We start from the raw sequence: 25,726 nt of genomic DNA, 5'->3' as shown, positions 1-25,726 counted from the left end.
AGCCATCTAATTCCAAGATCTTTTCGTGTGAATTGAACAAATTATCCCTCACACTCAATTTTTCATAACTCGCCTGTTTGTACTTAAAGGAGTCATGACCTGCAATTTTCACTTTTCCACGAGAATCAATGTATGTTATGATTGCCTAACGATTATACACTGGCCGGGAAGCCGATATTTAAAAGTGAAGCGTTTGTTTACCCCAGGGTTCATAAACCAGCGCGCGTACACGCGCACTCAAATACAAGATTTTGATTTCAGCCCCGACTTGACGTCATGACGGGGCAGGATATACCATATATGGACACCGCAGACCTGCCGCAGGAAGCGCGCCCTGGCGCCCCTCCTCCCCTCATATTCAGTCGCGAAAGATGCAGAAACGTAGTGCACACGTGAGTTGCTCTGTTGTTGACTGCCAGAATCAACATGTAAATGTGTTTTCTCTCCCAAGAATGGACCAAGCTGTCAGGGACCAGTGGATTAAATTCATTTTTAATGACGCGGTTCCTACAACCCTTCCCACTGGCTTAACGTTATGTGTCTGTGCTAACTAAACATTTTACGCCGGAATCCTTCACAAATTTGAGGCAATATCAGGCAAAGTTGGCATCGAAGCTCGGGAAAAAGGGGCCATTTTCAATAATCAGACACTTGCCTGCAATTGAAACGGTAAGACTGTGTTTTTATTGCTCTACTGTGTGTAACAAACAGCAGCTAACAGCTAATGCGGCTATTGTATGCTAGCGGGAGTATTAGCTTCGAGGTAAACATGGGGAATGGCTGCTAACGTTACTTTGCAAACAACAAATGACTGAGATCATCATGAATTCGGCTATTGTATATTGATTGCCTAACGCTTATATATGAGGCGCCGTCTAGTTTGTGTGTGTGTGTGCTCGCGTCTCATATGAGTATGTGCGCGAGTTTGTGTGTGTGTGTGCTCGCGTCTCATATGAGTATGTGTGTGGAGAGTTCATATACATGTATGTGTGACTACTTAGTATATATGTATGCAAGCGTGTTTCATATGTGTGCGTGAATGAAGTTTGATTTAAGCCCTAAACGGCGCCTCATACTTATACACTGGCCGGGAAGCCGGTCGCGGCCAGGTCGGGTTCATTCACAACTTGCGCCATGATGTCATTTTGAAATGATATGCTAAAGCCTTACCTGCGGTGTCAACCCCCCTCCTTCCTGCCACCAATCAACGCGCCCCTCATTGGCATTATTATAATGACCGTCCACGACAGCCAAAATATCGCATCAGATCTCGCGAGACAATAATGCCTTCAGAAATAAGGGTCTGAGGAGCTCTGTGTTTATTTTTTTTCCACTTTTCTTTTTTAGAAGGGCCTGAAAGACTATAATACAGCAGTAGGTATCCAAGGTAATACTAGGTCATGACTCCTTTAATAAATCAATAAAAACATTTGGCGCGCGGTCACAGTGTTTGGGTTCGCGGCGCGCGCTCACAAAGTTTGCAAAAAATAAAGGCTACAAAACACTCGAGGATGAAGGATGAAGGATGCAAATTTGGAAATACATTACATCTACATTTGAGGAAGGATCATCAATGGTAGCAGATAAGGTGATGATGATAATCATCTTTCTTTATTATTGTTAGCACTACCTCAAACTAAAGTGGCGTCTCTCCGGAGCTGTCATTTTCTTAAATGAGCCGCGGCTTCTAACGCTAGACAAGCGCCTTTATTTTCAACGCGATCATTTTGTACCCAAAACCATTTCGAAACTAAGGAGCCATTTGTCCTCCGATTACACACAACTCCTCGGCGGAGTCGGTGCTGCGTTTGCGGGACTCATGTTTCGCGCTGTAGGGGATTTTAAAAAAGTGACGTGAGTGGAAGGGCGGCTCCGGGCAGTGTGTGTGTGAGCGGGAGGCAGAGAGATGCGACAGAGTTGCGAAATTGCAGGCGCGGCTCGAAATGGCTGTTATTTCTCTCCCCGCACTGCTCTCCAAACTAAGAAATTATGGATTTGATCAACTGGTCTCTCAACGCAATTGACACCATCTTCTCGACGAGAAGCTTGGGTTCGGTGGAACCTGACTGCCCTGCCGGAACGTTCACAGCTGGCTACACGATGGACGCGTGGGAGAAGTGGCGGGTCGTGTGTCTGGCGGCTCTTTCCGTGGAGGACATTGAAGATATCTACCTATTCGGAACCATGATAACAGGTTTTCTGCTGCTTGGATTAGGCATTGCCCTGGTTTATCGAGGAATTAAGAAGACGGTGACAGCTGTCCAAAGCCCCACAAGGCTGCCCGTCATGATTGAAGCAGTGGGCAGAGCTGTCAGCACTCAGACTGTGACTATGAACCACAATATGGATAACATCATGGAGAAGCTCACAGCTTTGCAAAGGCAAATGGATCGTTTCGGAGACCAAAATGGACCAGTAGCTGTGTAAATTGGAATGTGGCTACTCGTACCAAGACCAAACAACCCCAATCTTATCTGCTTTCGGCCCCCCTCAACCAGCACTGGCCTTGGCCAAGGCCGCTGTTGGAACAACAACTCCCCCGGAAGAGCACTGCATTGAGACGCTCTTGCGTTCCTTTCCCCACTCCCCACAGACACCTGCTGATTGTTGACTCTGTCTGGGACCTGATCAAGGTTGACTCCATGGCAATTGCTGTGTATCGCTATGACATCCTGCGGATTGAGGCACCTAGATTAGGATGCCAGGCGTAGCGACTCTCCAGGCCTACATATACAAGGTTACAATCAGCAGCATTTCCAATGTAATGTATTTCCCCCAGTGAGCCTTTGCAAGATCAGGGAAGACGAGGAGCAGGTCCTTTTGGTTGTGCCTCATTGGCCCAACCGGACTTGGTTCTCTGAACTGGTGCTCCTCGCGACAGCCCCTCCCTGGCCAATTCCTCTCAGCAAATTTGGAAATACATCACATTGGAAATGCTGCTGATCTGTATAGTGATCTGCCATCAATGTGTGTGTTTCTCCCTGGGCGCTTCAACACTCTGCGGAGTATTTCCTCTCATTCACAAAAGAGCTTGCACGCGGCACGTCTTTTTAAAGATGTCTCGCCCGTGCACTTCTGGGTGCGGTCGGTCCGTTTCATCCTCTGATGGGCACAATCGCTGTCTAGTGTGTTCAGGCAGCGTTTGTGGTTTGTGGATGGGTGGCCGGAGCGCGTTAAGGGTTTTCCTGTTAGAACGGTGTTGTGTTAGCGGCCCCTAAGTTAATAACTAATGATCTTCGCAACGGAAGTGAATCAATCAATCAAAACTAACTTTAGCTGGACAATAACTTTATCCTAGAGCTGTTGTAAAGCCTAAACTATCTGTTACGGTAATTTCCTATTATCACTGTAAAGCTGCTTTGAAACAATCCATATTGTTAAAAGCGCTATATAAATGAAGGTGACTTGGCTTAGGCCGGTGACACACTGGCTGCGTGGCGTGAGCGTGGCGTTTCTGTTGCGTGTCAGCTGCATGGCGTGTGCGTGGCGTTTTCCATGTCTTTGCACACCAGAAGTGTGTCTGACGCGGCGCTGCTGCTGCTAGGTGACATATGATGAGCCTCATTGGTGATATATTTGACATATGGGGAGAGAGTTGTGGAAGGCCTATACTTCATGTTAAACACAAATATATAGCAGCAAAGACAACGTCGGCAGTGTTGACGGCAATATAGGCTACAGAATATTTCGTTCTGTATTGACAGGTGCAGTATTTGAAAATCAATAATATTTTTTTAAATTGCATTTATATTTGCATTTATGTCAAACCCTAGACACTTTCTAAATAAAATGACATTTATTAATATGTATTCGTGTCAAAATGTCATATAAACATCTTTTCCTATTCAATTTTGCTTGAAAACGCTTCCAAGACACTTGCGTGTCGCGTGAAAAATAGGCGTCGGTTCTATTTCTAGCATGCACGCGTTTTCCGCGCGGCTCGAGCCGCACCTGCGCAGGCAGTGTGCAAACTCTAAACTGTTAAAGGGGTGGTTTACTGCTTTTTTTCTTTGCATGATTGTGTTTATGGGGTGCAATATAACATGTCTTCGGGGTTTTTTTTATTTTTTTTAAGCCTTATTTTTCATAAATTTCACCTTTATTGTAAGCCGTTTTCTCCTCTGTCATTTGAACGACCGGTTGACTTCCTGATTCTATGAAACCACTCCCTCAGAAACAGGCAATGGGCTCAGATTGGTTAGTTGGGCCGGTGTGTTGTAATTGGCTAAACTGCGTAGTGCACGTTGTGCGGAAACTTCACGCCCATTACCTTTACGGGCGAAAGTTGCATGTGCTCCGGTCAAATGTAAATAATGGTGTCAATACTGCCGTATCAGTTTGAGCCAGAATCAGACCCAGAAAGCAGCAATAAAGAGAGTCAAGCAGAACCTCCGCAAACACGGCTCTTACAAAACGTTTCTGAATGGTAAATTTTTCTATTATTATTCTATTCTACTATTATTATATAAGAATTTCGATACTCTGTTACTTGAAAATGCTACTGCTGCTTGTTAGCTTTTGAGATACGATTTTCTCCTGATTAAACATTTAATATACATGACTGAGTAATACCGTTTTTTTAAAGTTATTGTTTTATCGATTACATATAATTTTTTTAACTTTATACACATTTGTCTTATACACACAAAATAGCATCGAACTAACTGGCTACTATAAACAAACAGAGTTGGTTTACGTTCTTGATCAAATCGAAAAATTACGTCATGTATACATGGAAAATACATTTACAAAATTAGTACATAATTACAAATTCAGGTCCAAAATGTTTGTACGCGTTTGTCATAGACACACGAACTAAGTGGCTACTAAAGCCAGCGCTGGCATTTGTTTACGTCCTTGATAAAACTAAAACATTACGTCTGAAATTAAATACATTTAAAATGATTAAGTCTTACTTACAGGTTGTGGCCCAACAACTGCTGCCTCTGGTTTTAAAGTTGGAACTGCTTCATGTTTTAGTAACAGTTTCTTGTTGAATCCGGCATTGAATTCGTGGAGATTCTAGAAGCTGTCTTCCGTAAAATGCGCAGCACAGAGAGCTAAATTACGATTGTAATTTTCAGGAACATAATCAAACATAAATTTTAGCCATTGTTGACGAACTACAGCGTCCGTAGGAAGCCTGAACACAGAATACCTGACAGCTGGGTGAAAATAACACACTTTCGACGGTAGCTACGACTCTCCACTATAACTCTTCCTCTTCGACAAAGCCGCAGAAATATGACCATGCCCCCTTTTTTGCATATTCCGGAGGGAGGGTTGATGTGGGTTAGTTACGTATAAAACCCGGGAAGTATCTCGTTGTAGTCCCATTCGAGTCGTTTTTGTAGGCATTAAACTTCCTGATTTTTAAAAGAAGATATCTCTGCTTACGTTGAACTTTCAGCGCAGCAACTTTGCAGATACTGTTCATACACCAGCAGCAACAGTACACACTATTTAAAATGAAAAAAGTGAAATCGCAATCAACCACCCCTTTAACATGGGAGCCGAAATAAAAACGGACACGACACGCAGCTGAGACGCTTACGCCACGCATCCAGTGTGTCACCGGCCTTACGACCAATCCTGGACCTGCGCGTCTTGAACCGAACCCTTCACAGGCTTCCATTCAAGATGTTGACAGCCAAAACCATTTTCAAATGTGTTCATCCTCTGGATTGGTTTGCAGCGATCGACCTGAAGGACGCATACTTTCATGTCTCCATTCTTCCTCGACACAGAATAGAATAGAATAGAATAGAATAGAATCTTTATTGTCTTTATACATGTACTGTACAACGAAATTGGATGCAATCTAATCAGTGTAACATTAAACAAAGTACAAATATAATATACAAATAAAATAAAATAAATAAATTAAATAAATAAAAATTCTCAAGAGAAAAATTAAAACATATCTCCCATGCACAACAGATCAATACACGATACATCTCCTAATACTGCATTTCAAATTGTTTTTAGTGCTGTTATCGCTTTTGGATAAAAACTGTTTTTTAATCTATTTGTTTGTGTCTTCATTGTCCTGTAACGTCTCCCCGAGGGCAGCAGTTTAAACAGGGAATGTCCGGGGTGAGATGGATCCTTTAGTATGTTCTTTGCTTTCTTGAGGCAGCGTGAACTATAAAGATCCTTTAGGGAGGGGAGAGGGCAGCCAATAATCTTCTGGGCGGTGGTGACGACCCTCTGGAGCGCTTTCCTCTCTGTCTTTGTGCAGCTAGAAGGACATAAGCACTTTTTGGGTCAGGTGGTTCTTCCTAAGAATCCTCAGGAAGTAAAGTCTCTGCTGTGCCTTCTTAACCAATACTGTGATGTTAGTGCTCCAGCTTAGGTCCTCCTCTATGTGCACGCCCAAGAACCGGAAGTCCGGGACCCTCTCCACACATTCCCCGCTGATGAAAACGGGCTGAATATCGGTTTTATTCTTCCTGTAATCTATTATCAAAAAGCAGACTGTTTCTACGGTTTGCTTTCGAGGCGCAGGGTCAACTGGGAAAAGAGCAAACTCTCCACCGTGCAGAGGATCTTTTTTCTCTGTATGGAAATCGACTCGGTCACCATGTGCGCGCAGCTTACAAGCGCAGTCACTGCTGAATTGTCTGAGTCAAATCGAGGGCAAGAGTGCAGTTCCACTGAAGTTATTTCAGAGGCTCCTGGGGCATATGGCATCCACAGCGGCAGCTACTCCGCTCTGACTGCTTCATATGAGACCGCTTCAGTACTGGCTTTTTACAGCTAGCCGCGGAGCCTCCGCAAGTATGTGTTTCCCCCAGTGAGCCTTTGCAAGATCAGGGAAGACGAGGAGCAGGTCCTTTTGGTTGTGCCTCATTGGCCCAACCGGACTTGGTTCTCTGAACTGGTGCTCCTCGCGACAGCCCCTCCCTGGCCAATTCCTCTCAGCAAGGACCTCCTTTCTCAGAGACAGGGGAACCCTCTGGCACCCACGTCCCAATCTATGGAACCTCCATGTATGGCTCCTGGACGGGACGCGGCAGGTTAGAGTACCCTCCCACCTCAGGTGGTGGCTACCATCGCTTCCGCTAGGACCCTGTCTACGAGACACGCCTATGTGTTGACGTGGAAAGTCTTCGTCACCTGGTGTTCTTCTCACCGAGAAAACCCCAGAAAATGCCCGATCAGGTTCCCCTTCCCTTCTCCTTCTCCTTCGTGTCTGTCTCCTTCCATCCTCCTTCCACCCTGACGCACCACGACCTTGTGGATTCAAAAACGGTGGGATAGCATGACCTGGTCGTCATGTTCCTGAGGGGGGCGAGGAGACTGAATCCTCCTCGCTCTCCTCTTATACCCTCTTGGGACCTCGCAGTGGTCTTATCTGCCCTGCAGAGAGCTCCCTTTGAGCCACTGCGATCAGTGGAGCTTAAGTTCCTGTAAATGAAGACAGTGCTCCTGGTCGCTTTGGCCTCCATCAAGACGGTAGGGGACCTGCAGGCATTTTCGGTTGACAAAGCGTGCCTGGAATTCAGGCCGGCTAACTCTCACATGATCTTGAGACCCCGCCCTGGATACATGCCCAAGGTTCCCACCACTCCTTTCAGGGATCAGGTGGTGAACCTGCAAGTGCTGCCCTTGGAGGAGGCAGACCCAGCCTTGGCACTGCTCTGTCCAGTACGCGCCCTCCATGCTTACGTAGACAGAACACAGTGTTTCAGGACCTCAGACCAGCTCTTTGTCTGTTATGGTGGGAAGCTGAAGGGACAGGCTCTCTCCAAACAAAGGTTGTCTCCCTGGATAGTAGACACCATTGTCTTGGCTTACCAGACGCAAGGTCGAATATGGGGTGAAGGCGCACACCACCAGGAGTGTTGCTTCCTCCTGGGCTCTAGCGCATGGCGCCTCGCTAACAGACATCTGTAGAGCTGCAGGCTGGGCGACACCCAACTATTTCACGATATTCTATAATCTCCACGTTGAGCCAGTGTCCTGTCATGTACTCGCTTCCACTAGCCGGTAACAGGACCTGCTCGGTGTCATCGCTTGCTGCGCCATTCCACTCCACGGACTGGATACATGCGCTATTTCACTCAGATGAGTTCTCCTTAGACCCTGAGTTCCTCCTACACTGTCGATGCCGTCACCAGAGTGGTTGGTCAGCCCTCGTGATTGGCTAGGTGCTCCATGTGCATGGTTTCCCCATTGGGCGACCCCCACATGTGTATTTCCACGGTAAGCCTCCTCCGAGCACGTGTTTTTCCTCGGCAAGTTTCCTCTTGCCATCTCGAGGTTGAAACATTCCACCCTGCGGGCTGGACACCTCTGAGTTTCCATATGCATCCCGCTCTCGGGATATTCCACCTGGGATACGCCACCCAGTGTACCTTGGTATTCCTGCATTAAGCCTAGCCCTTTGTCTGTGCTAGTCTCACGACAGGGAGTTCAGTCTTGCGCAGGGCACTGGAAGACAGCTGCTGTGGCATGATTGAATTGGGACCTCCATTTCGTCATTCACTGACATAACTTGTAGTGACTGAACGAAAGGGAACGTCTCGGTTACATATGTAACCCTCGTTCCCTGAGGAGGGAACGGAGACGTTAAGTCCCTCTGCCACAACCACTGTACCGCTGGAATGGCCTGAAGTTCAGTCTTGGCTCCTCAGCAGAAAACATGATGCGAGATTGCCGGCGTCCTCCTTTTATACCCACGTGGTCGGGCAGAGTTACACTGTGCAAATTCCGCAGACCCATGGCATTTCCATTGCCACTGGCTCGTTTTCTAGAACTTGAGCCAATGATAGGTGATAGGCTTCTAAGTGAAACCCCCATTTCGTCATTCACTGACGTAACGTCTCAGAACGTCTCAGAAATCACAATATATGATTTTTTAACTATTTATTTGTATGATACAGCTGCAAATAAGTATTTGAACACCTGTCTATCAGCTAGAATTCTGACCCTCAAAGACCTATTAGTCTGCCTTTAAAATGTCCACCTCCACTCCATTTATTATCCTAAATTAGATGCACCGGTTTGAGGCCGTTAGCTGCATAAAGACACCTGTCCACCCCATACAATCAGTAAGAATCCAACTACTAACATGACCAAGACCAAAGAGCTGTCCAAAAACACTAGAGACAAAATTGTACACCTCCACAAGGCTGGAAAGGGCTACGGGGAAATTGCCAAGCAGCTTGGTGAAAAAAGGTCCACTGTTGGAGCAATCATTAGAAAATGGAAGAAGCTAAACATGACTGTCAATCTCCCTCGGACTGGGGCTCCATGCAAGATCTCACCTCGTGGGGTCTCAATGATCCTAAGAAAGGTGAGAAATCAGCCCAGAACTACACGGGAGGAGCTGGTCAATGACCTGAAAAGAGCTGGGACCACCGTTTCCAAGGTTACTGTTGGTAATACACTAAGACGTCATGGTTTGAAATCATGCATGGCACGGAAGGTTCCCCTGCTTAAACCAGCACATGTCAAGGCCCGTCTTAAGTTTGCCAATGACCATTTGGATGATCCAGAGTCATGGGAGAAAGTCATGTGGTCAGATGACACCAAAATAGAACTTTTTGGTCATAATTCCACTAAACGTGTTTGGAGGAAGAAGAATGATGAGGACCATCCCAAGAACACCATCCCTACTGTGAAGCATGGGGTGGTAGCATCATGCTTTGGGGGTGTTTTTCTGCACATGGGACAGGGCGACTGCACTGTATTAAGGAGAGGATGACCGGGGCCATGTATTGAGAGATTTTGGGGAACAACCTCCTTCCCCCAGTTAGAGCATTGAAGATGGGTCGAGGCTGGGTCTTCCAACATGACAATGACCCGAAGCACACAACCAGGATAACCAAGGAGTGGCTCTGTAAGAAGCATATCAAGGTTCTAGCGTGGCCTAGCCAGTCTCCAGACCTAAACCCAATAGAGAATATTTGGAGGGAGCTCAAACTCCGTGTTTCTCAGCGACAGCCCAGAAACCTGACTGATCTAGAGAAGATCTGTGTGGAGGAGTGGGCCAAAATCCCTCCTGCAGTGTGTGCAAACCTGGTGAAAAACTACAGGAAAAGTTTGACCTCTGTAATTGCAAACAAAGGCTACTGTACCAAATATTAACATTGATTTTCTCAGGTGTTCAAATACTTATTTGCAGCTGTATCATACAAATAAATAGTTAAAAGATCATACATTGTGATTTCTGTCTCTCACAGTGGACATGCACCTACGATGACAATTTCAGACCCCTCCATGATTTCTAAGTGGGAGAACTTGCAAAATAGCAGGGTGTTCAAATACTTATTTTCCTCACTGTACATAACTGAGACATTTACTCTTTTGGTAAAAACTTTTTTCATGTTTTTCATGGTAAGGTTGACATCTGCATGGAATTTCTCACTACCCTTTATTTTGGAAGTAGACGCCAGCCATAGTGGCTTGAAGGCGTTACTGTCACAGGAACAGAGAGGTAAAGCATATGTGAGGCTTGGCCTTCGCCCTTCTGAACATTACATGCTCAATTATAGTTCAATGAAAATAGAGTTTTTAGCATTGAAATGGGCAGTTACAAAAAAAATCTGTGAATACCTTTTAGGCACAAGTGCATAATCTACACCGACAACAATCCCTTGAGTCATCTCACCTCCGCAGCGATGGGTGGCCCAGCTTGCATGTTTTGATTATAAAATCCGATACCGGTCGTCTGGCTGTATTAATAGGAAGGCAGACGCTCTATCTCCACAGTATTTACCACCTATTACTACCACTCTTGTTCCAGAGTCCTTGCAGCAGACTGTGGCTATACAACAACCCAAACTGCCATTTCTGCTTTACCTCATCATTCTGCCTCTGATATGTGTTCCAGACACGCCCTGGTTCCTTGATGCGTCAAGCACTATCCACTATCCAGTGTCAAGAGTGCGACAGGTGTCAAGTGGATGATAGGTGCCAGATATTTTACAGTAAAAATGTATAATCTATCCAAAACTAGTCAACGAAATGTTGTCTTTCATTTGCTGTAACATAGGTCTTTCGTTTTTATTATAAGGAATATAAAAGCGGATCATTCATTCACACACAGAAACGCGATTAAAATTTAAACCGTCTTTTTGCGAGTTGTGGTAAACAGCGCGCATCTCTGCCGTTCATTCATTCACACACAGAAACGCGATTCACTTGAGAATGAAAAAAACTTACTACAGTATTCCTCAGCTCAGCGGCATCCGTTGCTCCTCGAAATACCTGCACTTCTGAGGTACATTTTCCATTATTATTATTACGATAGTATTATTCCTCACAGCGCTGCGAGACGGTGTAAACAAGTACAATGTGTTTTCTCGAGCTGATATGGGGGCGTTCACAGTTTACATGGATTGCCTCAGATCATTTGCGTTTGAATAGCGCGCGCTCTCCGTGGGCAGGGTCAAATTAAAAATAATGAGCTGAGATGAGAACGACTGACATCTCTCTCTTTTCATACAGATTACATAAACTGAGAATATTTGTTTTTTTATATAAATTACTTCATTCAAAAGAAGATAATTCAAGCTTCATGCCTGTGTGTCTGTATGCCTGTTTGACTGAGTACTCGCTGAGTTATGGTTCATTTTTGGACGCGTTTCAGAATTGACTTCACTGACAGAGAGAAAGCAGAACTCGCATCATGTTAATTTTTCTTTATTTGGCAAAAAGCACAACACTTTGTTTTTATTGTGAGTATACACAAAAATAATATACACTTAACAGGATCGATTGATGTATGAAACTGGTTTGTCACATCAAAGTTAACAGAGTATTTAGAGTCTCCTTTGCACTGATAAGGAAAAAAGCGAGCAGATGACGCCGGCGTGATTGCCGACCTCAGAGGGTTAAAGGCAAAACACGATTTTTTTTCTCGTATTCCGTGTATTGTGGCAAATTTTCTCCACTTGTTACTACTGTTTTTTAGCCACCACAATGCACATGCCGCTGCAAGTGATGTAACTGTGACATCTACTCCCAAGTGGTCAATGATAATGCTTCCCCGCCATTGATGGAATTTTGCGGCAATCCATGTTTTCACTGTTATACGGTAGGGGCGGTATTAGGCATCTTCTGAAATAGTACACAATTTCCAGACCCAAAAACCAGTGGGGGTGTTTCCTCTGAGGAGGCAAGGGAGGCAGTGTCTCCTCAAAAAAACTGTATGAGAAAATAATCAATATTACAAAAATAAAGCAAGGCAAATATTACAAAATGTGACATTAAAAAGTGTAAAAGTCACTTGTTTTATAAAGTAACCCTGCCCAACAGCGACACCCGCAGGTGAAGTTACAGCGGGAGTCCGTGTCTCTTGTGTCTCGCCTGAGCCTATTGAGTTTTAACAGACCCCCTAAAGCGTGCAGGGTTCAGTGGGGGGTAATTGAGAATGTATGGGGGAAAGTCACATGAGAGGAGGCAATGCCTCCATGATTGAATATGATTGGATATTATTGGCTATGATTGGTTCACGCGATAAATCCTGCCTCTTGTTTTCATGCGCGTTCTCAAATCGGCCTGAATGAAGACAAAGATGAAATGAATGGGAAGACTAATTAAAAAGTTAAGTAACAACTGAGCCATATAGATATCACCACTTTGTCACATCAAAATCAAACTTGAAATGGCCTGAAAACATGATGACTGTGAGGGTATTTAGTCCGCAATCAGCTTGGGGAAATTAAAGGTACATCTTTGTGTCTGTGACCAGAGTGTACAAGCTTGATGACTGCTGAAAATAATTTGACTATTAAAAAGAAAAGCTGAACATTAGTTCCCAAATAATAAATATATTGTTTAAATAGGTACTGCCTTTAGATATTATTTTGGAATACATATAAAAATGTGCAAAAACACTAACTTGATGAAATGTATACTTGGTTTTAATAAATAAAACATTACATAGTTAGTGTAAAAATACAAAATAGAATTGTATTTGGTCTTTCTTTTTTATGTAATGTTTATTTAACCAGGAAAATTAAGTGTAACAGGGATGGCACTTACAATGGAAGTGTATGGGAAAAGCAAACAACTGACTATCCCATATGGAGCAAGCACATGTCTCATGAATACATCATGCTTATATATAATACATATGCACATATGGATCAGGGAGGGGTATTTTCTCCAAGGAGGAAAGTGACAAAGTGCCGCCTCAAAAAAAAAAAAATTGACATTTTTCACATTTAATAAAATTGTCACATATAACTACATTAAAGTGACACTATCCAACACAAATGGAAAAAGGCATTGTCTCATTACCCTCCTTTCAGCTTGTCTTGTTCTCTTTGAGCTCCTCCTCCATGTGAGGGAGTAAACTTTCTGTAAATCAACCTAAATGGGTCAGAGTAGTGGGAATGGACCCGAATTCAAATGAATTCAATAAACTACCAATAATTTGTTAACAAAAACTCTTATTAACACAGAAGATATGCATTTTATCACTTGTTGCTTTATTGTGCCACTCTGATTAGGACATTATTTTATGATGTTTCATAAACAAAGTTCGGAAGGAACAAATAATCAATCCAATCAACTTGTCATTAAACAACCATGTCTACCAAGTTACCATGTCTACCCTATCAGCATGAGAGAAAGCATATATATATATTCACTCTGTCAACTCACCTAACATTCCTTGACAGTTTTCAGCATTTGGCAATACCCTAGCTTTCTAACATTTCCGAAACGAGCTCTCCCGTCCGATGAAGAATCTTTCGTCCTTCAGGAATCTTTGCCGCAATCCTCTAGTGTTATCTCACGGGCACCAGGCCATTCAAATGGGTTCAATCAGTCGTTAAGTCACAAGTACAGTTATGCCATCTGGATATTCATTTTGATCGGGGGAATACACGTTTTAAATGGTTTCTGTTCAAATCACCTTTGAACCTATCGTTAACGCTGCCTTGCAATTTACAAAAATCGCTTAGAAAATTAAAGTTATCGTACAGATGTATTTTTATTTTTAAAGTAATTTAAAACCACAGTTTCACCATTGGTTAAAAATCTGAACAAAATCGGCAGGTAAACTCTTCACCCATAGAAATGAAGAGAAGATTTTAAATAAAAAATTCATACAAGCAGTGTGTTTCCACGGCAAAGTTTAGTAGTCCTTAGTGATTTGCAAACACAATTGGGAAAATTCAAGGCGCAAAATTCTATGAAAGCTCTTTGTCTTTCATCATAAGTGAGACTCTTTTGAACTTCACTAAATAAATGAAGCAACAGATAAAGGAACAAACGATCATCTAAATCAGATTGTACTTTGCTGTTTGATGATCATCCAACATCAAACAACGACTGCAGTATCAAATCGATGCGTCAGAGGTGAATATACACAGGTTATAAACCGTTAAAGCTTCTCATGTATTCATTCAAAATAAATAAAATAAAAATAATTTAGCAATCGATCTCTCAGCCCCGCACGGTTTTCGGTGAGCTTTGGATTTCAACCACCCAGGATAAACCATGGGTCTAGCCACATCCATTGAATTCTGGGCATTAACTTGGATATAGTTCATTTCCAGGCTGCACTGCACGAGGAGAAATCAAAGGATATTTCTGGTCTCACCCACCTTCCCAGACATTTTAAACTGTCCTAAACGCAAACTGCCATCTTTGCTCGGCCAGTTCAACTTCAGATGCGCATAATCCTGCAAGGCTGCCCTCTAAACTCTAAACCTCGAAACCTACAAGCTCACCATATCCACCTTCCCCACCGTTTCTGCGGGATCCCACTCGCTTCTCACACTGCCACAGCAGTATCATCTCCTCCGCTCCCACAGGAGCTCCGTCTCTGGCGTTCCTCTGGTTAACCTTCTTCACTGTCACAGCAGTCCATTCTGCTCCCACTGGAGTCCAGTTTCTCTGGCTAACCTTGTCTTCACTGCCGCAGCAGTGATGTCCCCTCACGCTCCTGCAGGAGCTCAGTTTCTCTAACTAATGTTCTCCACTGCCGCAGCAGTGATGTGACCATCGGCTCCCGCAGGAGCTCAGTTTCTGTCTAACCTTCCTTAAACAATGGAACGGCCTGTCCTTTTTCTATAATAATCTGATTTCTCTCCCCGTGGATATCCAACTGTTCACCGATGCAGCTCCCGCCATCGGTTTCGGGGGATTCTACCAAGGCCGTTGGTTCGCGTCTACATGGCCCCCCCAGCTGTTAGACTCAACACAGTCACTAACATACTCAGCGCTGTTCAAGTTGTATCCTTTAGTGGTAGCAGCTTTCCTGTGGGGTAAAGAATGGTCCACTAACAGCATCATAGTGCACTGCGATAAACAAGCAACCGTGCATGGCATCAACAAAGGCCGCTCAAATTCCCCCGCACTAATGCCTCTCCTAAAACGCCTCATTTGGATTGCAGCCTGCGATCAGTTCATCATAACTGCAAAACATGTTCCCGGGTCCAAAAATCAAATAGCTGACTCTCTCTCATTTTGCTTTCCAGAAATTCAGGTTGCTGGCACTAAACGCAGACCCATTCCCAACCCCAGTACCTCACTATTCAGAGCTGATATTCCCATAAACCACCCATTAAAACCACTTCTCGACGCCTCTCTTAATTCCATTCTTCAAGCTGTTTCACCCAGCACCCTCCAATCCTACTTAACCGCATGGAAGTGTTTTAAGTCTTTCCACTTCACATACAACGTGCCTTTTCCCAATTTTTCTCTGCTCATCATCACTTCATTCATATCCTATCTCAACAGCATCAAGAACCTCAAAGCCTGCTCCATCAAGGGTTATCTAAGCAGAATCCAATTCTTCCACAAACTCATTTTTGGTTCACCTTCCTCTGAGATAGCAAATTCTCAAACATCGATGCTCATCAAAGGCATCCAAAAAACCCAACCTACCTGTCCAGATGCTAGACAACCAATAACGTTAGACATACTTACTAAATGCATCTCCACCCTCCATCGAGGCTACCACTCCACCAACACTGCCCGCACACTGGATGCAATATTCATATTGGCTTTTTTCGGTTTCCTCAGATGCTCAGAAGAACTCACCATCACTTGCAGCTTCAACCCAAAAGCCCACCCCACAATCACAGATCTATCAGACAACGAAACCATCTCTTATTTCATAAAGCAAAGTAAGACAGATCAAACCAGGAAAGGCCATTTCATATACATTTTCAATCTCTCATCACCAATCCAACCGTACCAAACTGTCTAAGCCTACATGCTTTTCAGAAACTCGCAGACTAAATCCCCTTCCAACCCACTTTTTTCGCAGACGACTCCAACCGTCCCGTCACACGTTTCTGGTTTCAATAGCCCAAAGTTCTATAGACGGCACCCCGTCCTATAGTTTATTAGCTTCACGACCCGATTGCATTGGCCCTTCTTGTGTGTCTTGTGTGTTGTGTTTCTCTCGCCTACAGTGAGTCAAAATGTCACGTGCATCCAGTCCTGCGGAACACTGGAATAGCCTGGAGGCGTGGTTGTCCGCCATGACTACCGGCTGTCTATCCAAAGACTTCGGTGACCCAAAACTCCTGACCCAACAGGAACTGGACGACAAAGTGGACCAGATCATGTCCCAGGACCCCACGCATGCCTACAGTTCAAAAGACTGGAGTCGCATCATCGGGAGTCTCTCCCACTACCTGTTGTCCCAGGCACGTCTGCTGGAGGAGGACAAGGCCAAGCTGGAAAAGGACACCGCTGGACTAAAGACTCAGCTGGAGGAGGCCTGCAACCAAAAGGAACAAGCACAGGAACAAGCACACCAGCGTCTGGAGGAGCTACTTCTGGAGGATGAGGAGGACACACGTCCGGAACTACAACAGGCCCTGGAGGTCTATGGTCACGGTCTCAAAGAGCATGCACAGAGTCCAAATTAAAACAATTCCCCATCGTCCAAATTAAACAATTCCCCATCGTAAGTACACATTGACGGCCTAAGACACGAAACGAGCGGTTTGTGTGAGAAACGACCGCGACACACACCAGGACGCACTCGCGCCCTCAGATCACTTGGACGTGGTTGTGTTATAAGAGGTAAAAACGATATAAATACTGTTCGGTTTCTCACACAAACCGCTCGTTTCGTGTCTTAGGCCGTCAATGTGTACTTACGATGGGGAATTGTTTAATTTGGACGATGGGGAATTGTTTTAATTTGGACTCTGTGCATGCTCTTTGAGACCGTGACCATAGACCTGCATGATATGACTGTCAGACAAGAACGGTTTGACCTAAAAATATCAAAATTGAAACTACTGCGGAAAAAAAGACACCTACATCTTGGATGCCTTTCAGGTAAGCTAAAACATACCAAAATTTAATTTCAAAGTGAACTATCCCTTTAAGTGTGTGCCCGAAAAACTGTATTAAAGCTACAATATGTAAATTTTTTCACCGCTAGGGGTCGTTAACCTCTTACAAAAACAAAGGCGTCGGTTGTTGACGCATAAGCGGAATTATGGAACTTGTCGTCATGCCAAAGGATCTAATAATGTTTATGGATGAGTGAATACATTGATGTTTTTACATTACTGTGGTATGAAGCAGGGCGCGATTGCTAATAAAAGACAGATATCAGCGCCACACGCGAGTCCCGCGGATATAAAGGAATGAGGACATTTTATTCTACAGAACTACCCGCAAGTACAGAATTAATACTCACACAGGTCAGTTTATTAGACGAATGAAACTTGTGAGGTAACGCAGCGCTGTTTCACTTGGTCTACACTATCACACTAAACTGCATTTGAGTGTGTTGAAAGTTATAAAGTAATTCTATGTGTTAGTTTGTCTGTATGAGACTAGCAGTAAGCTAGATCAACATTAGAATAACATACTGATCATATTCTAACATTTCATCATGTTGAGCTATATAACATTGATTAATTTTATGTACATTTGCTCACCTGTCTAATAAAGTACATGCAAGAGGGGTGTCTCTGTCAAGTCGAAGTTTGTCACGGACGTGGAGCTCTCGGCATCTCAAAAACGCCACGCTGATATTGATCCTTGTTTTAGTTCTCCTTTTGTCACAAAGTCTGCTAGCCATGGTCCATAATGTTTGAACGAAACAACAACAGCGTAAGCGTACCACTAGACATAACGCAGTTATTCATGTCTGTCGCCATGGTTACTATGGCAGTACGAGCGGAAACCAGGGATAACGTGGATATTAAGTCATTGACAGGCGACAAGTGAACAGGGACGAGCCATTATTTAAAATTGGAATTTCTCTGAAATTAAAAATCTTTTGGGATATTGTAAGTACACAACTGCAGGAAATATATCACACTGTGCAAGTGATTTTTGGATATTTTATTACAAAAATCTTACATAATGTAGCTTTAAGATCTAATTCTGCGAGACTGAACAGTATGTAACTAACTTAAATTGTATGTATTTTTATAGTAATTATGAGAGGGGTGCCCTTTTTTCTCACTTGAACACCTGCCCCCCAAAATATCTGTTAACGGCCCTCATAATAATAGTAGAATAACAGTTAATAGTAACAAAATTTGCAAAAAATATGTTTACTGTATTAAGTTATTGATTGCTGAACAGTATAATATTTGTAAGCAAAATTCAAATATTTGAAATTATTGAAATTTTTTAATGTTTTTATTTTAGTAAGCAGTAAAGTTTAGAACACTGATTTTACTATTTCAGCATAAACATACAAAAATATTATAGTACAGGCTATGTCTTAAATGTATAGTACCCCAACTTAACAGGATGCTCATTTCTACTTTCCAAGAATATTTTGTAATTATTTAACAACATTAGGCCTACTTTATTTGTCAAACTTTGCTCTGCCATCTGATCGTCTTTCTCTGTTCACAGTCTCACATTAAAGAGGCCTCTTTCTACATATTTATACGCCTCTCGCTGGCTTCTAACACTGCACAGGCCATTTAAATGCTAAGTAGCCTTGTCTTTTTCAGTCTATTTGATTATGGTCATACACTGGTCAGATGACCATCCATCAAGACTGGATTTGCACTTGTGAAATTTAATTATAAATGTCTGCTTGCAAAATTCTTTCACATAAATCTATTCAACTTAGGGATACAGCTATTATATTCAGTGAAGTGAAGGGTTCATACAGAAAGAGCATGTGGAAATATGCCAGCACTTGGTGATTTATCTTTACAAAAAATCCACAATCTTTCTACAATCCACAATGAGTTCCACGCCTCTAGTATAAGCCTCCTCCAGTAGCTAAAAGGTGTCTTCTTCATGATACCTTCATTTGAAATATCATGTCAAGGAATGCATGTGAATTCTTGTCACCAATTTATAGAATAATAAAATTAAGCTTTTAGAAACGCATTACCACTTGCTATTTCATCCTAGCCACAAAGCTACAAAGAGCTCCATTGAAGACAGCAGATTAGAATTTCTTCCATGGCAAACATGAGTGCACTTTTTTCTCTAAGAGGCCAGGGGAGTTGACGGTGATAAATGGTAGTGGCAGAGGCACAGCAGCACCCACGTGGGGATTGGCACTGTCATCTGTTTTCATTTAGCCAGAGATTCATGGCACTCTTGCATTCAAAACGCGTGAAGATGCTCTACTGGAAATTGAGAGGGTTAATTTCACTCACCCTCACTCTTTCGGCAGTCTTGGGCTATCAAAAGTGGATTTGCGTCCATTCGTTCATTCACTCTTTGCCAACATACCAATGAAACTCAATATGCGTCTACAAAGCCTTTTTTCCAGTTCACCCAAAATTGTACATTTTGTCATTATTTACTTACACTCATGTCATACCCTACCCATCATATTATGTTCTTACTCCCATGAGATTTGTGTGGGGAACAGACCAAAATGTAAGTATTATTTTTAAGATGACTTTTTGACGAGGAAAAAAAATACAGAATCTCGGACATTCTCGGACACATCTACTTCAGTTTTTCATGGAAAAAGAAAACATATGAGGATGAGTAAATGATGAATAAATTTTCATTTTGAGGTTTGCTTCAAATAAGACTGCAAGTGTACTGTGCCGAATTGTCAATTTAAATAATATTGATGGTGAAATACATTAACCATCTGTTACTTTGACATTAATTATAGGGGCAGTAAAGCAAGTATTGTAACAATACTACATCTGATGAATTACCACACATCTTTTACACAGTAGATTAATTTGATTAAGAATACTGAAATAGAGTTTTCTCTGTTTTGATATCTACTGTATTGACTGCAAACTATATTTGGAATATATAGATATAGTATCTCACAAAAGTGAGTACACCCCTCACATTTCAGCAGACATTTTAGTATATCTTCTCAAGGGACAATACTATAGAAATGAAACTTGGATATATTTTAGAGTAGTCATTGTGCTGCTTGTATAGCAGTATATATTTACTGTCCTCTGAAAATAACTCAACATACAGCCATTGTAGAAAAATAGCTGGCAACAAAAGTGACTACACCCTAAGTGAACATGTCAAAACTGTGTCCAAAGTGTCAATATTTTGTGTGAGCACCATTGTTATCTAGCACTGCCTTAATCCTCCTGGCCATGGAGTTCACCAAAGTTCACGGGTTGTTGCTGGGATCCTCTTCCACTCCTCCATGACATCACAGAGCTGCTGGATGTTAGACACATGGCACTTCTCCACCTTCCGCTTGAGGATGACCCACAGGTGCTCAATAGGGTTCGGGTCTGAAGACATACTTGGCCACTCCATCACCTTCAGCTTCTTCAGCAAGGCAGTCGTCATCTTGACGGTGTGTTTTGGGTCATTATCATGCCGGTCAGCCTTGTTTCTGAACGGAGGGCATCATGTTCTGCTTCAGAATGCCACAGTACATGTTGGAATCCATGTTTCCCTCAATGAAGCGCATCTCCCCAGTACTAGCAGCACTCGTGCAGCCCCAGGCCATGATGCTACTACCACCATGCTCGACTGTAGGCAAGACACAATTTTCTTAGTACTCCTCACCAGGGCATCGCCACACATTCTGCAGTGATTTTTGGATATTTTATTACAAAAATCTTACATAATGTAGCTTTAAGATCTAATTCTGCGAGACTGTTCAGTATGTTCTAGACACCATCTGAGCCAGACAAGTTTATCTTAGTCTCATCAGGCCAGGCCAGGCCAGGACATGGTTCCAGTAATACATGCTCTTGGACAGGTTGCTTTCAGCAAACTGTTTGCGGGCTTTCTTATGAGCCAGCTTCAGAAGAGGCTTCCTTTTGGGACGACGGACATGCAAACCGACTTGTTGCAGTGTGCGGCATATGGTCTGAGCACTAATAAGCTGACCTTCCACTTCTGCATTCTCTAAAGCAATGCTGGCAGCACTCATACGTCTTTTTTTTTAAACCAGCTTCTGCACCTGATGCACAGCACGAGGACTCAACTTCTTTGATTGGCCCTTGCGAGGCCTGTTCCGAGTGGAACCCGTCTTGGAAAATCTCTGTATGACCCTGGCCTGTACTGTAACTCAGTTTCAGGGTGTTACCAATCTTCTTATAGCCTAGGCCATCTTTGTGGAGAGCAACAATTCTAATTCTCAAATCCTTAAAGGGATACTCCACCGTTTTTTCATATTAAACTATGTTATTCCCTTAACTAAGACGAGTTGATACATACCTCTCTCGTCTCAGTGCGTGCACTAAATCGCTCTGTCTTGCGGCGAAACTTTGTTAGCCCAGTTCATTCAATATGGGCCAAGCAGAGAAGCTACCAAACACCTCCACGTTTTCCCTATTTAAATACAGTTACTCGCGTAGTGTAACTCGACCTAGGACGGTGACACAAAACAAAACGTTGCGCTTTTCTAAGCGTGTAAAATGGATAACTATATTGTATGGCGGAATACCATAGCAAGTGCTTGGAAGCACTTCGACTTCGGCGCAGTAATATCTTCACTTGTGAAAAATCCTCTCACCGGCCCACGCTCCCTCTAGTGAAGATATTACTGCGCCGAAGTCGAAGTGCTTCCAAGCACTTGCTATGGTATGGTATGGTAAGTTGTTCCAATACATGAAAAAATAATTCAGGCAAAATATGAGCTCATTTGAACAATATTTAGAGCTGGCTCGATGACGTTGAAATCTTGTATAATCAGTTATTATGCTCAATTTGTGATAATTACCACTTGCCTAATTTTATCTAAACTATTTAAATTACATACTTGCTTATTTAATGGCAATTCTGAATTTACACCTATTTTGCACAAAATATATTCTATGCATTTCTTGCAGAAGCATAAACTGTGTTAACGATGGGCTAACAAAGCCACTTTCACAGAAAATGCGTGGTGTTAAGAAACTCTGAACTATTGACTTTGAACTGTGCAAACTTAGTCCAGGCAAAGTAGCGTTTTACGACAGACTAACTGTAAAATAATTTTTTGCAGCTTAGATCATTTCTATTAGGTGTCCAGAACAACATACTAAGTCCTAAGAAATCCTAGTTGAGGAAATATGTTAAATTCTCATCAATCTGAGATGTGTGCCAATAAGGCCAGGCAACAATACACCCCAATGGGGCTATTTTTTCCTTTACTCCTATCAAAATTAAACTTTACACAATGAAAGTACCCACGAAAAGTAATTTTTTTTGTATTACAAGTTTCTTTGAAAATTTATTTTAATATGCAAATGAGCTATACACTAATCGAATATGCCCAAAATACACCCAAATAGGCTTAATTTTTTCCTTTACTCCTACCACAATAAAACTTTACATAGTAAAAGTATACATGAAAAGTAACTTTATTTGTATTACAAGTTTCTTTTAAAATGAATTTGAATATGCACATGAGTGCCACACTTATTGAATATGTCCTAATTTGCATATAGGCAGAAACACCATTCATACGTATGACAAATACATCGACCCGATCTTCATCCAATCATCCTACTGCCAAAGGGTGAGGGCAATGCTGCTTTTAGACTGGCCTCTAACCTGAAAACTGCCTGGCTTGGTAGTACCTGCCAGGGGTATAACCCCCACTGGTATACTGTAGTCTTCAGGGTCGGTAACAACAGGTAACAACAACATGGGGAGGTTTCTTTTTGATTTGATTTTAGTTTTTTTCTTTAACTAACCTAGATATTGCTGTTGCTAGCTTCTCATAACAATGCAAAGCTACTTTACAAACGGTAGAAGAAGGTAGAAGCATATCAACGCCTGGTCTGAAATACTTGCTAACTACAAAAAGAGAAGCAGTTTTGGTGTCTGGCAAAATTATTTTAAAGAGCTGTAATGTCTGGAAAGTGTGTCTATCTGGTTTTTCATCTGTCTTCTGTGTGAGAGTGAATCGTTTAGTTGGTAAGAATGACTTCTGCCTGTAATCTCGTAATCTTACCAACAATACCAATCATTTGTAAATCTACCAGCCCAAAATTTAATCTCACCACGTTACTAATGACTAAGATGGCTATTCTGACTTTCTTCTGATGTTATCTGTGGGGGAATGTCATTAGGTAAGGCTTGTTCGCAAAAAAAAAAAAAAAAAAGAATTTAGAAAGCAACTGGAGGCAAGATTGTGCAATCAATTCTTAAGGTCAATATAAGTCTTTTTGTGGCAAGTGACCCAGGTAAGTGTGGCAAGTGACTTCAAATGTATTGTGTTTATTCATAGGTTAACTTACTGAATGGACATGAATGTGTTAGTTATTTGGCCCCTGTTTTTTCTACTTGTGACTTTATGGTTTCTTGGCCATAAGTCAATTGGGCCTAGTGTTGAGCTCATTTGCATTTTTAAAATAGATTTTTCAAAGAAACTTGTAAAACAAAAATGTTACTTTTCATGTATACTTTCACTGTGTAAAGTTTTATTGTGGTAGAAGTAAAGGAAAAAATTAAGCCTATGCGGGTGTATTTTGGGTAGCCTATATTCGATTAGTGTATAGCTCATTTGCATATTCAAATTCATTTTCAAAGAAACTTGTTATACAAAAAAATTAACTCTTCATGGGTACTTTCATTGTGTAAAGTTTCATTTTGATAGGAGTAAAGGAAAAAAATAACCCCATTGGGGTGTATTGTTGTCTGGCCCTTGGCACACATCTCAGATTGATGAGAATTTAACATATTTCCTCAACTAGGATTTCTTAGGACTTTTAGTATGTTGTTCTGGACACCTCATAGAAATTATCTAAGCTGCAAAAAATTATTTTACAATTAGTTCTATTTTTGGCTCCAAAATTAGTTACTTTGCCTGGACTAAATGTGAAAAGATGCGTATCATCAGTTATCTTACAATAGTCAAATGTATGTTGTGTAAGATATATTTGGTTAAATAATTAATAAAGTACTCACATTGAACTGTGATCAAGTAATAGGCTATGTGATTTGATGCATTCTGAAAACTGTGTGTAGTATTGAATACAATGCTCAATGCTAAACGTTTTAGAATGAAGAATTTTGCTGACTTGTAGAATTGCCTACAAAAACAGCGAACTTTGATGTGCTTGAGCTACCTCTAAATATTAATATTTTTGCCCCATTTTTTTTCTGGGGTGTTTTTAGCATAAATGGAACAAATCTAGCGGGTCAGGCTGCAGAAAAACGGAAAAAAAAAATTTTCGTACATTTAAGGGCCACCCTAATATATATTTATCTGCTGCTTTACTCTAACAAACATAATCTATTTCTTAATGAGTGTAATAGAAAATGTGCAAATTATTAGTAAAGATCAGACTTTAGAGAAAAAGCTTAACCTCAAACTATTTAGTGTCAGTGAACAAGACTGCAATTAAAGAGAAATTAAAACAGCCACAGGATACAATAACTTCACTTTCCTAATCCATTATACATTTGCACCTGAAATTATCAAGCACTGCTGCTGTACATTAGAGAACAAACCATTAGTACTGCTTTCGCGTCAGTCTTCATGTAGGCTACAATATTCCATCAGTGGTAATTCAAACACAAAATTAAGCAGGGAGAAACAGTGGAAAAAGCTCATTAATGGAGTTGCATTTCTATCAAGCCTAGAGTTTGTGGAGGTAGCACAGTACAATATCCAGTCCTCTGCAAGATTTAAGTTTATCAACACTAAGGAAACCGTACTGTACAAACAAAACTAGTAGAACCGCATCAATGCCAAATCTGCCAGAAAAATGCTTTGAAAATGTGAGTCAGATATGAAATATTGCAATCTAGAGCTACTATTCCAAACAACTAACGTAAGGTACGGTAAAGTAAGATGCATTCTGCAGTGTGTGTTGGGGGGAAATACCATCATACAAGCAGGATTCAAAAAGGCCTGCACAACTTATATAAACCCCAAAATATTTTGGTCTGAAATGTATGTTGATGACATCACAGGAAGTTCTAACATTTTTAAATCTTTCTAAATCTTTATCTATAAAGCTCCATCCGTTACCTTTAACCACTCATTCTCTACATCATCCTTTACCACAGAGAAACGTATCATGGGTAAAAAGCTTTATTAATGAATGAATAAACATATAAAGAAAAAAGGAAATAATCAAAGATTGACTGGTGCAGAAGAACACTTGTTGCCATGGAATATCACCAAATGTTTATATCCCTGTTAAAGTGGCACTAATAGTATGTATGTCTTATCTCATATACAATGTGATCAACATATAAAACCATCCAAGTTATATTGAACCTTATAATTACTGTCATGGTTACTATGGTAAATTTTATAAGACACATGCAGGCCTGTTGTTCATACGGTAAAATCATAATAAAATATTATTACAGCTCCTTCAATCATTGTAAGTAGCTTTCAAAAGCTTCCTGCAATTATTTA

At 41.8% G+C, this 25,726-nt stretch overlaps 1 protein-coding gene across 2 annotated transcripts in view; it reads right to left on the bottom strand.

The window, feature by feature from the left end:
- The window catches only part of il1rapl2 (interleukin 1 receptor accessory protein-like 2), a 579,732-nt gene that overhangs the window by 553,083 nt on the left and 923 nt on the right, over positions 1-25,726 (bottom strand). The window lies entirely within an intron of this gene.

This window comes from Squalius cephalus (assembly GCF_949319135.1).
Source record: "Squalius cephalus genome assembly, chromosome: 14".
NCBI classification, from domain to species: Eukaryota; Metazoa; Chordata; class Actinopteri; order Cypriniformes; family Leuciscidae; genus Squalius; species Squalius cephalus.
Note: the sequence above shows the minus strand (reverse complement) of the source record. Positions and strands in the feature narration are given on the sequence as shown.